Here is a 14,500-nt window from a genome sequence, read left to right as displayed (position 1 = left end):
AGGTACCCCAAAATTGATACAGGTGTAAGTTGTACCATCTGAACAGGAGAAGTCAAACCTCCTGGTGGACAATAAAAAAAAATGTTGAAGTGGTAAATAAATAATCATGAATATAAAACTAGCAAATACATTTTCATCTTAACCCATCAATGGGTGAAACTGTTGAACAAACCAGTGAGCAAAACACACACACACACACACACACACACACACACACACACACACACACACACACAGAAACATACATATCTGTTGAATCTAATGGGTGCCAACTCAAAAATCATACAACTAGCAAATAAAGTCGTCAGCACTCACATGTAAGCATAATATTTTTGATAATGCACAGCTGCAAAGTAGACGCATTTAGTACGTTAAATATATTAAACAACCCAACAGTTTATAAAATAGTTCAAATCAGCAATAATTTGAACAGATGTACAACAGATGTACATACGTACATAATTACACCTATACATAGCCATATTCTACTGCTCTTCATACTATTCATCCTGTACATACACTTATTCTTACTACTCTTATAATGTTACCACACTGCACATAGCTGTACATACTGCACATATATGTCTATATGGTTCATTCAGTATATATATTTATTCTGTTTTTCTTATTATATATTCTGTTAATACACTGCATATATCTATATCTATATTATTCTTACGACTAGTATAATGTCACTGCTACTACATTGCACATATCTGTACATGTTGTTCATACATTGTTCATATTACATAGCCATATTTATTTTGCTCTTATAACACTGCAATATATTTCTTGTCCTGCCTATGCACCACCATGCTTTTTTTGCACTTCTGGTCGGACGCAAACTGCATTTCGCTGTCTTTGTACTTGTACACTGCACAATGACAATACAGTTGAATCTAATCTAATCTAATTATAATTAGTAATAACAATTTTCAGCATTATGAGTTTTGATACTTTACACAGGCTGCATTCACAATATGTAGGTACTTCTACTTAATTATGAAATATTTGAAATGCAGTAGTTTTACTTATAACAATTTTCACAGTCTGGTATTGCTACTTTTACTTAAGTAAAAGATCTGAATACTTCTTCCAACACTGCTTTGTCTACATAGCAAGCACTATGTTTTATATATATATATATATATATATTTTTCTGAACTCAGTATATTCAAATCTCTTCCATCTCTTGATATTGAATAACTAATTTCAGAGTTGGGTGAAGGTGTGAATGGTGTACTGGAGAACAGTTGTGCACCAGAGCTTATCATTATTACTGCTTCCTTATATCATCATCCAACTCAGGCAGAGACAAGAGAAACATCTGGTGCTGTTAATCAGACTGTGAAGTGATGTGAACGGCTGCTGTTAAAGCGAAACCGACAGCAGCGAAAGACATTTCTCACACAGACAGCAGGAATAGATGAAGGATGAGGAAGGCGGAGGATGGTGATGAAGATGATGGCATTTATTTAAATGAAAGGTTCCTACCTGAACCAGACGTCTTTTTTTCTTTATCTCGATCCAGATTTACTTTACTTTGTTTCTCCCCTTTCTGTCTGTATGTATTCTACTGTACTCTAATCTGTCGACTACTGTACTCTGCTGTTCTTGAGTCTGCCTGTGTTACTCTGCTCATGTCTTCTTACGAACCAAAGAGCAAAAGCCAAACACACCCACTACTCACTCTGTGTGTGTGTGTGTGTGTGTGTGTGTGTGTGTGTGTGTGTGTGTGTGTGTATCAGGTGACTGGACTAAGAGTGGCATGTGTCATCGCTATCTGAACCCACAAACCCTGAGCGTCAGGTGTGGGTGTGTGTGTGTGTGTGTGTGTGTGTGTGTGTGTGTGTGTGTGTGTGTGTGTGTGTGTGTGTGTGTGTGTGTGTGTGTGTGTGTGTGTGCGTGTGTGCGTGCGTGTGTGTGTGTGTGTGTGTGCGTGCGTGCGTGTGTGTGTGTTACTCCTTCTTAATCCCCTGCTGCCATTTCTTCCACAGAGAAGAAACTCTATCCCTGGGGACGAGAAAGAGAAGAGAGAGAGAGAAATACACACTGAGAGAGAAGGAAGAGAGAGACCACTGTGACCGATAGAAAACTACGAAAAACTGAGTGAACACAGCCTGGTCATAGAAAGGCGAGAAGAGAGGAAGAGAGAGAGAGAGAGAGAGAGAGAGAGAGAGAGAGAGAGAGAGAGAGAGAGAGAGAGAGAGAGAGAGAGAGAGAGAGAGAGAGAAAAGACGACCACACTATTTACATAGTACACAGATTATATTGGAGGATTAAAGTTTAAATTACTCTGCTGCATTTAGTTGTGTGTGTGTGTGTGTGTGTGTGTGTGTGTGTGTGTGTGTGTGTGCTGTTGCAGTTGTTGGATCATACCGTCTCCTGTTACACAGAGCACAGTGTGTGAGAAAGAGACATACACAAAACCAGCTGATTCACAGTTAATACAACACACATTAAAGTAGCTATATGTAACTTTCAGTTTGTGTTGATTCTAGCCACCACTTTGGACAAAAGTGGTAGTGTTTTAACCACACCTGCTGTCGTAAAGGTCTTTTCTTCAGGGTGCTGTATATGATCCACTGTAGATTACTGAGTTAGCGCCACCGGGAGGTCATATAGTCGCAATGAATATTTTGCTCAGACAGAAAATCATTCATTTACAATAAGAGAATACGTTACAGATGCATCGTTACATTTCAAGTGTTGCATACGGTAACTTAGCCTACTTTGGATGTATCGTGAGCTAAACCGGGTATTAAAAGATTGTCATAGCAACCAACGTAGTAATAACTTATATAGCACATTTCATGAAATTCGGGGACGTTTTTGAATCATTTACAATCCTGTAATTGTCTCCATCTGTTGAAAGTCCGAGTGTGACTCGGTTTTGCCCGTTGTCTTTCACTTTCCCTTTTAACTTTTAGTTGTTCTTCGTTTTAATTTCCTTCTTTTCTGTGATGGCCCTGCCCCAGTATCATTTATAAAAGTAATTGTGTGCACATCCCACCTTCTGGCAGGTGCAGGACAAATGAAAAATACTAAAATGAAAAAATTGAATGTCCGCAACACTGCTTTAAACTCCCATATTTAATATAAAGGCAATGTTTCGGCCCTACTGGGTCTTCTTGATGAAGGGATATATGTAGGCCTTACATTCAGCTGACCCACCATGTGGCTTCAATTAGTCTGATTAGGTCTGAAAGGCCTCAAAGCCCCACTCATGACTCAATTGAGAGAACACTTTCATACAGGTTTTTAACAAACCTGCCCCAGTATCAGCCATAACTACAGCAGACAACTTCTGAAATACAATAAGGCCTATATAAAGAATTCTCCTGCCACCCTTTACCTGGCTGGATACACTAACACAGGCTTTTCCGGTGATACAACGAAACCCGAATGTGTTACTGTAGCGCCGTCTACCTGCCGTAAATCATTTTGTGACTTTGCAGTAAAAATTGGACCTTAATAAAAACATTAATTAAGATTAATAAAAACTATATAAAAATAGCATTCTTTTCACTGTCTCGTTTGCTGTTACAGGTCATTTATCAGATGGAACATTACACAGTTTCAGAAATGTGTAAAAGCTACATATAGTCACTTTAAATTAAATAAAGAGTGATATCAGATGTTTCAGTTGTTCGCTGTAACTGACTCCAGCAAACACTGACCAACCAGCAATAAGGCTGCATTCACACCCAATCAGGTGTTGCGATGAAAAAAAAGTCCTCCAATTCATTTGAACGGGGGTGCGTTTAGGGTGCGTACAAGTACAACTGACTTTTTGCTCCAAAGAGGAGGAGGTGAGTACAAGTGGAGACTTTACGGGCACAGTTGTGCTTCTTACAGTACAGTGACATAATCCCTCACTGGCTTCCCACTGCAGATGAAATCACTGCAGCTTGAGATGAAGCCTGGAAGAACGCAGGGTATTAATACACCAGTGATCCTACTGGGAGGAGAACCCGTCTTACTACCTTCATCTGCATCACACATTCCTTATCCACAGAGAGGGAGAGCGGGAGAATGACATAGAGTGGTTCTGCTGACGGCAGCATAAGACATCACACTGCATTATTATTATGCAGAGAAACACTCACATTAGCATAACAAGCCTGTATGTGTGTGTGTTTAAGTAGGTCACGTTCAGATCCTTCTTCATCCAAAATAACACAACCACACACACACACACACACACACACACACACACACACACACACACATATATATCAGACCAGATATATGAAAGCAGACATTAGAGCTCCAATCTGAGACTCAGTAGAAAGAAAACAGCGTAATCACCTGATTAGCCAAACCAACATATGTTAAAGTATCGGACAGAACAAACAACATACCAATGATTTAGCCATTCTTTGAATTAGCCTTTCCAGTAGCAGAGATAAAAATGATAAATTTTTCTGGATATCTGACCAGTAGATTAAAACATATCTCTTGCTCTGGAAATAAAATTTACTCAGGTTCTTAAAACCTTTAAAAAAAACAATTTTATTCCAGTATGTTTAGCAGTGGCCTGGAAAAATAATGGAAACAGCACAAGACAAGGTATTTTATTAAAAAAAAAAAAAAAAAAACTTGGTGGTGCAGTACAACAAAAATATGGTGTTTTTTGAAAATTAAACCATGTAAACCTATTCTGGTACAACCTCAAAATACAATTATGAACCTCAAAATGAGCATAATATGGCCATGATATACTTCGACCATGGCTGACATCTATCTAGAATTCAGAAAGATGTCTAAACTCATTAACTTGTGATGGCTTCTTGGTAAATAAAAACTTTTTTCAGACTGAAAAACATGACTGACCAGCGTCAAATCACTGTTTCACTCCAGCTGAACAAGTTTGCCTTATGGAGAAATTCAACAGTTTCTGATTGGTTACCATGGAAACATTGCTCTTAGTTCAGAGTTAAAGCCTTTGCACACCAGGGCGCGTGATAAATAAACAAGAAAATGCAAAATATATTTTGGAGTATTTGCTTGGAAAATAAATAGTTCTTGACTCCATAAATTATTCCTAAATAAAAAAGAGGATTAAGCTCTCAGTGCTGGAGGAACCATGGGAAAAGTAATGCAAATTAAGTACATATCTTTTATTCATGCAAATTATTAAACAGATTTTGGCTAAAAGTCTTTAAGTTTTATAGAAGCAGTTTAAAAAAAAGCAGAGTATTTAAAAGCAGAGCATTTCTGGGAAAACGTCCAACTGGTCAAGATAAAAATGATTAATTCAGAATCCTGAAAATCACTGAAGCAAATAACAAAAAGTTGGAGCAAAAAACAGATTCAATAAAATGGAAAAGTATGATTCAAGAAGTACAACTCATGGAGAAAGTGACTCACAAAGGAGGGAAGATGTGTTTGAGGAAAAAGTGAATTCTGAACCAGCGTGTCCTCTTCTTTTTAAACAGACGGATGATTATTTTACTGAACATCTGACCACTCCCTGTATGTATGCTCAATCATGTCTGTGTGAACGTATATGTATGGCTGAATGCATGTGTTGAGTATGTGTAAGTGTGTATATATGTATGTGCCTAAATGTATTTAATGTACATAAATGAGTGCAGTATCCAACCTGTTTGTAACATGTAATCATATTAATATAATTAAGAAAACAAACCAGCCTTCAATCTCTTTGTGAAACTAGGGCCTGGCAACTGCAACCACAAAAAGCAACTATGAGCTCTACTAATACACCTAAAGAACCAAAGAGACAACAGAACCTAAATTTACAGTAAACTGAATTTGTATTAACTCGTGTTTATGATTTCGTATTATTTATTTTCAGGGAAAAACAGAAAACCTCTAAAAATAAAAGTAAGAGTTAAAGCTCAGGTTTAATCTGCAGAACTAAAACCCGACAAGAGAACCAATTGTGTATGTGTGTTAGAAAGCGACAAACACACACTGTGCTGAGATGATAAGCAGCAGTGTGTGGGTAATCACCGCAGTCACGCTATATCTATAATGAGAGGAATGTCAGACAGACAGGAAGTCTCAACCAATCGCATCCTTTATTTTCTCCGTATCAAATATTCAGTTTCTCCCAGGAATATTCTAGAAGTTCTCTGCATGTAAGGATCCCTAATGTTCATTGAGCTGATGATATTCCTGGAAAACGTCAGACTTCCATATTTAGCACACAAGATAATCACATTTAAGAGTGAGCAAATAAAGCAAGAGAAGCTGCAGTGTTGTAGCGTTTGTATCAGAGAGACTATCCATAGCAGGTACATTTCCATCTGCACTTCATCAAGGTGGAAAAGTTGGCATACTGAGTAGGTTTGCACAATATATATTGTTCTTTTATCGCCATCGCGATAGCAACTCGCACAATAAACACATCGCTAAAGGCTGCAACATATCGCAACAGACACTCAGAGGGTTTTTTTTGTTAGTTGAAAGAAAACATCAATAGAAAACTACAATTTAAAATGTAACTATTTTTTAGTGGTGTCTTTTATATTCAATTCAATGTATAATTTGTTCAATAAAATAATGTTGTAAATAATTTCCAACAAGCAATGTGTATTTTAGCAGAATAATGAAAGCAGCAGAAATGCAGAACTGAGTACACTTTAATATCTGTTTCTTTATCGCAAGTAATATTGTTATCAAATACCATCAAAACTAATGACATTCCCAACAGCCTCAGCTGTTTACTGCTAATTAGTAAATGTTAGCATGCAAATCAACCCTATTCAACCCTGGTTATGCCCTCTGTGTGAAAAGAGTATAAGATGGTAAATATGGTAAACATTATTCTCTGCTTAGCATCAGTATTTTAGCGTCGTCACTCGGAGCTTGTTAGCATTTCGTTAACATGTATCTGAAGATTAAAATCTTCAGAAACAAAGCAGTCTGCAGGATTTCTATCTAATCTGATTAAACAGATGTGTGAAAGGTGAATATTTTTAAATACTGCTGGATTATCCACAGCTCCATAGGTTTAAATCACACTTAATTATTTGGTGTCCAAATAATTTAGAACATTTAAAATAAAAAAAAACATCATAAAATCCTAAAGCTATCTCTAATTCTAATTTCATTACAAATATCTCGTCCCGTAACAACATCTTTTATAGTAGTAGTATAGTTTAAATCAGCTTCCATCAGCCTTCATCACATCTTCTCTTTATCAAAACCACAACTTTTACACCTCAGCCAAGAGAAAACACTGTTTAGCTACAAACAAAGGCAGATCAATAGAAATGTACTGATTGATTGTTCCAATAAACTGTAATAACACAACAAAGTAGAAAACAGCCCCAAGAAAATTTGATATTTTGTTGTGATGTGGATATAATCGTCACACAATAATTATAATCAACCTCTGATAAACAGCTGATAATATGTGTGACACTGTCAGTTTTCACATTGTGAGCAGAGAGACTACAACCTCAGTTCAAGGATCGAGTCCACCCCCCCCCCCCAAAAAAAAACATACACATAACTGACACAAAAAAGACGCTTGCATTGAAAACCTAAACGGCTAAATGTGGAGCTCAAACACAAATAGACAGAAGACGGATTTCCTACCTTGACCCAGGAAACTACTCCACATCATCGACAGGGAGACAGCTGTCTCACCTCCTTCTCCTCTTCCTCCTCCCTCTATCATCTGCTTCCCCAATAACAAAAAGCAAAGAAGAGGAAACCCAAACTAAACAGCAGAGAATCGCCACCTGACTGTCTGTCTGTGTGAACGCTTGTGTGGATAGAGGATGGCGACCGACACACTGCGAGAAAGATACAGAGTGTACAGTGTATTTGAATCACTGAGGTGATGGTATTTAGGGTGAGTGGTGATGACAGCCACTCTGTCTCAGTGGAAATCCCTTTTTCACTGTCTCTCTATCTCTCACGCTCTATCAGCCAGTTCATGGCATCGTGATTCAAAGGAGAGGAGGATACAAGCTATTAGTTATTTCATTCGCAAGAACAAAATGCAGAATGAATATGTACAAGAATGAAAGAAAACAGACAAAAACAGCAAATAAAAAAAACAACGAATAATTTAACAAAGGAATCAAGAGGGACCAATAGGAGGGACACTGTATTATAAGAGAAAGAGGGAAAAAATCTGCGAAGGTAGAAGAGAGAAAGATGAAAATAAGCAAGCAAGTAAACTGCCAAATGATTAAAAAAAAAAGAAAACTAAAATGACAAATAAACAGGACTGGAAAACAACAGTCATTCTCTAGAACTACGGGTTCACCAGTCCAACCGAGTATCTATTAATCCAACCAGTCCTTACTATCTTTTCTATGTTTCATACTGTACCAACAACTTGTCCCCTGCCAGTACCACTTTTAATCTTGACTAGTCCTACGAGTCTTCTAGTTCTGCTAGACCTTATAGACACATATTATATTACAAGTTGTTGTCTACAGGTTGGTGGGCACAAATGTGGGTCATGTGGTGCAGCATCACAGGTTCAAATCTGGTCACTGACCCCCATGCAGCCCCCCACCTCCCTCCCCCTTCTGAGCCTACTGTCATGAGTGTGTGAATCTGTCAGCAGGGTCTATTCATACACAACTGAATACATCAACGCAAAACCACACATCAACACCTGCCCAATCTCTCCATTTCACACACAACAATATGTGTCTATTAATAATGTATATTTGTCATTATGTACAAGGTATCAGCAGGACAACATGCTGACCTTGATTATCCCAGGAGAGCTAATTAGAGCTAGTCTACACACACATGCACGCACGCACGCACGCACGCACACACACACACACACACACACACACACACACACACACTCATTTGCATGAAAAGCAAATAAAGGAAGAGGTGAGCTGCTGTTGACATTTTTACTGTGCTAAAGAAACCAATCAGGAACACTGAGGTTTTCATTAAAAGGAAACCTCAGTAAAACTACATTTTACTCTGTGAAAAAAATAAACTTCAGTACCCTCCCCAAAATGTTTCACACATTATATTCTTATTCATTATTTCTGCTGTACAACGCATTAGACAGTCAAAGCACATTAGTCGTTTTGTCTTCATTATACCAACAACAACTCTGCCCACACCGAATACTGAAAACTAAGAGAGGAGAGTATAGCTTTAATATTATGAACGTTATTAGTCGCATGTGAGTTAATCTCTTCATTTGTACTGATGTGGATCATGGGAATTCACTTCTTTAATTAGTGAGTGTGTGGGTATGAGTGTGTATGAGTGTTAATGCTGCCTCCTAGTGGTCACTAACTGCCACGGAGGAGAAAACACAACTATGAGTGTATTCAGTTAGAGCACATACTCTATATACAGCATATCCTCACTTACTAGTATAAATGTACAGTAAATGGTTCTCTCAGCTCCTCAGACTGAGAAGAATTATGCAAGTAATTCTGTTTCACCTCCTACTGCCTGGCTACATGTTTGTAATTATGTATTTTTACCGTGCATTTTTTAAATTTCACCACATTACATGTGTTTGGCAGTGGTGGAAATTAACAGGGATTGTGGGTAGTGTAGTACTTTTCCATGACATCACAAATAAAACATGTTTTTCTTAAAACAAGGTTGACTTCATAAGGACGTGTGGCTTCTACAGGGCCATAAACCATCATATCTCCTAGCTTGTGGTAAGACTACCTTGGATGGTTAAGCCATTATGGCAAATATAATCAAAATCCTTATGCAGAATATGAATGGGATTTTCACATCCGGGACCACACTGTTGCGCTCTATTGAGTTTTACCTTTTTATGCTACTTTATACATCTACTCCTGTTCTACCACTGACATTGTTTTGTCACATCGGTGAGCAAGAAATATATTGAGAAGCTACTACTACCCTCAAATGCCCTTTTTGCAACATTACTTGTTAGTACTCTTTTTATAGAGCTATTTAGTGATTGTTGATTTTTTAATAACATTTTTCTGCGATCAGTTTACTGCTAACTAAGATAGCCATTATACTAGCTAATCTGAGGCTGTGTGTTGCAAACGCAATATTCTAAGTAGGATTAATTATTAGCTTGCTGTTGGTCTAAGTGTATGTATTTCACTCTGTACTTTTACTCATGTGGATTCTATGCATGTTTACTGGTGATGATTTCTTTCTGGCATGAGGGAGGGATGTAACTAATTTGACAGCTAGTCTAAACTCTTGCGAATCAGGTTTTCTTGTTACTGCACTAAGCTATTGTTTTAACAGGTCTAACCTTTTTATGATTTGTAATCACTATCATTAAATTTGCTGTGTGTTTATCCAATACCTTTATTGGAAGTGTGTGGGCAGAAGAACTCCACTACATTTCAAAAGGAAATATTATACATTTTACTACATTTATCTGACAGCTGTAGTACTTTACATTTACATTTAGATTTTACACACCAAAAATATAATCAATTTACACATTAAGATGCATTGGTATATAAAAATAAAAACAGTATAAAGTAGTAAAAATTTGCACCACCTTCCCCAGTTAGACCGTTAAAATACTTCTTACACAATAATGCATCATTGATATAATTCCGTAAATATAATATAGGCATTTAACAATACAACATTGACAGTATTTTTTTTACCCAGTAAGTACTTTTACTTTTAATCATTTAGCCTTAGTGAAGAACTTTTACTATTACTATTGATACTTTCATTTAAAGCTAATATATGTAACTTTTTAATGTTTCTGAAACTGTGTAATTTTTCATCTGATGATCATAAATGACCTGTAACAGGAAACGAGACTTACAGTAGAAAGAACGCTATTTTTTTAGTAGTTTTTATTAATGCCTCTGCCTAGGTCCAATTTTTCCCGCAAAGTCACAGAATGATTTACGGCAGGTAGACAGGCCTACAGAGCAGACATTCTGATGGGTCACAGATTTAGCTGTAACACCGGAAAAACCCTGTGTTAGCATATCCAGCCAAGTAAAAGGTAGCAGGAGATTTATTTATGTAGACCTAATTGTTTTCTAATCTTATTTTATAAGTTATCTGATGTAGTTATGGCTGATATTTGGGCAGGACCATCACAGAAAAAAAGTAAATTAAACAACTAAAAGCTAAAAGGGAAAGTGAAAGACATTGCGCAAAACCCGAGTCAATCTCTGTCGGGCTTTCAACAGATGGAGACATACAGGATTGAAAAATGATTCAAAAACGTCCCCAAATTGGCCCTTAGGTATGTAATATGTCTATTTCATTCATAAAATAACTTTAAAATGCGCGATGTGGTTGTATGCCAGTAGCCAACATTAAATTACTACCCCCTTCCATTTAGTGAGGACGTTTTATTCCTTTTAGTCTGTGTTTGTGTTGGTCTACTATTTTCTTTTCCCTTGTCCCCCTGTACTTGTGTAAAGCGTCCTTGGATCGCATGAAATGCGTTATATAAATCTTAGTTATTAGTATGTTCGCTACAACAAACTCTTAACATTAATACTTTGGCTCGTGTCAGTGATACCAGGTTTAGCTCATGATAATCCAGGCTAAGTATGCAACACTTGAAATGCAACGATGCATCTGTAACATATTTTCTTATTGTAAATGAATGATTTTCTGTCTGAGCAAAACATTCATTGCGACTATATGACTCGGTAACGCTAATACAGCACCGTGAAGAAAAGACCTTTACGACAGCAGGTGTGGTAAAAACACTACCACTTTTGTCCAAAGCAGCCGCTCGAATCAACACAAACTGAAAGTTACATATAGCCACTTTAAGTAAAGGATCTGAGTATTTCTTCCAGCTTTATTGATGTATAATTTTAGCCTTTCAGTACTGACAGTACTGAAAGGCTTTTTAAGGCCTTTAAGTTCTATTGATCATCTAAGAAGACACAATAATCCATACTAAATAACCGATTTATATGAACATCATTGATTGAGGAACTCACAGATCTTGTCGACTGTAAGCCTGTTTGTATTGGCTGTGATGTCATCTGACCTGACTGCTGATAGGCTGCTCAGCCAGGTCAGTGTCACTATCTCACACACACACACACACACACACACACACACACACACACACACACACACACACACACACACACACACTCACTCACTCACAAATGCAGACAGCTTGGCCTGGAGGAGTTGAGTTCAGGCCAAAGAGCTTTTCATGGTCGAGCAAGCATCATGTAATGGACAGAGAAAGAGAGAGAGAGAGAGAGAGAGAGAGAGAGACACACACACACACACACACACACACACACACACACACATACATAAGATATACTACAGTATATGATTAATATAAATCAATCTTAATGTTGTGTTAATGTCTGTGTGTGTGTGTGTGTGTGTGTGTGTGTGTGTGTGTGTGTGTGTGTGTGTGTGTGTGTGAGTGAGAGAGAGAGAGAGAGAGAGAGAGAGACAGAAAGCGAGAGAGACAGGAGAGAGAGATTTAATCTTTAATCAGTGTTATTGTAGCCTGTACACTGATATGGACACATAGTATGTAATTACAGCTGCTGCACACACACACACACACACACACACACACACACACAGCCTACAGGTGTGTGTGTGTGTGTGTGTGTGTGTGTGTGTGTGTGTGTGTGTGTGTTTGTGAGAGAGATTATCTTTCGGTTTCCTGTCTCTCCTGACATCATCCTCCCATGTACTGTAATTAGGTGTGTGTGTCTATATGTTTGTTGGTTTTTTTGTCCTATTCTTTCCTCTTGTTTTTGTTGATTTTGGAACTTAGTTTTTTTTATGTGACTATACTATACGAGTGATGTTGTAGTTTTATAATCTAACCTGGAAGTCAGCGCCACTCCACTCGGAAGTTCTGCATTGTGTTTTTGAACAAGAAAACAAAGCCAACAAACTGGATCACTGTATTATACAGTTTTGAACAAGAAAATAAGGACAACAAACTGGAACACTGTATTATACAGTGATTTACATGAAGATTTCATCACAGCATGTTGAAACAGACACATAAAAGGACTAACACCAAATATAACGTAAGGATAAGAATCAATGCAAGCGATGTCTTTGAGAAATGTCGTCTGTATGGTTTCAGAGCAGTGGTATGTCCCAATTTAATGACCTGCTGCTGTCTGCTCCACTTCTCAACTCCTTTGCATCTCATAGCACATCCCCACTCTGTTGACCAACAGTTTGACTTTAAAAACTGGGTCTGAAATGCTGCAGAGAAGGAAACTGTTTCAGTCACAGCTGATTACAGAACCAAAGAGAGTCAAGCAATGTAAAGAGCTTCAACTGTAATTTCAGCAGCAGAGGGCGCTGGAAGTACTTAGAAACCTGCTGCAATAATGAAAATATTTATAGAGCATTTTATAAAATTGGACATAAAATATGAGAGCTAATACAATAACACACTATTGTATCATTGCCCAATAGCCACTGATAAGAAGATCTATTACTATCTTTATGTTAAAGGAATAGACATGGGAAATACACTTTCATATAGGCTTTCTTGCCCAGATTTAGAGATAAATACAGGCATGTCATGTCCGTGCATATGAAGCAACAACCAGCAGCCAGTTTAGTAGTTAACTTAGCTTAGTATAAATACTGGAAGCAGAGGGAAACAGCTAGCCTGACTCTGTCCAAAGGTAACAAAATCCACAGATCGATTCATATCCACTTGGAGATTGTCAATCCATTTCAGCTAACGTGGGTGAACTTTAGCCACTGTGTAAGCATGACAAAACGTTTCAGCTCATCAACATGACTGACAGGTGTTTGGGTGGAGCTAACAATACCCATAAAGAGGTTAAGTATGAAACTGCACTAATGATCTGACTTAATGCAGGGTCAGTTTATTCTTTCAGGGGTCAATCTGAGAGCTCTCTCTCTCTCTCTCTCTCTCTCTCTCTCTCTCTCTCTCTCTCTCTCTCTCTCTCTCTCTCTCTCTCTCTCTCTCTCTCTCTCTCTCTCTCTCTCTCTCTCTCTCTCTCTCTCTCTCTCTCTCTCTCTCTGACCTCTCCCAGAGGGCAGCAGCAGCTGTTTATGATGGATGAGCCAAAGTCACTCAGCAGACAGACATTCAGACTTCACAAATGGATGTCCTGTTTAGCACTTAATGTCTGTCTGGTTAAGGTGAGAACTTGCATATATTTCTGTGATGTTGTTTGGACTATTCATTTCCTCTCATGCATGTCAGCTGTAGTCTTTGTGGTGTGTTCAAGTGCAACTTTTAATGTTTGATTAATCCGTCATTGTCAGCGCAGTACACCAGTAATAGAAGAAGCATTAGTAGCACTGGTCCTACCTGCTGTCGTGCTGGATGTAGCGCTAAGGCTTGGACTGAGGCCTGGGGTCGGAGTGAGTCCTGCAGGCTGGGAGCTGAGCCCTGTGGCCTGGGGAAGAGACCTAGACTGAGCCCCTGCTGGAATCAAAGACATTAAGATCCATTAGAACATCTTGCTAAAGTTACCGCTACTACTACTGCTATTACTACAGCTACTGGTGCTTCTGTGACTATTACTGCAGTCACCTCGCTACTACTAATGTCTCACGG

Source organism: Sander vitreus, chromosome 11, assembly GCF_031162955.1.
Source record: "Sander vitreus isolate 19-12246 chromosome 11, sanVit1, whole genome shotgun sequence".
Taxonomy (NCBI): domain Eukaryota; kingdom Metazoa; phylum Chordata; class Actinopteri; order Perciformes; family Percidae; genus Sander; species Sander vitreus.
Note: the sequence above shows the minus strand (reverse complement) of the source record.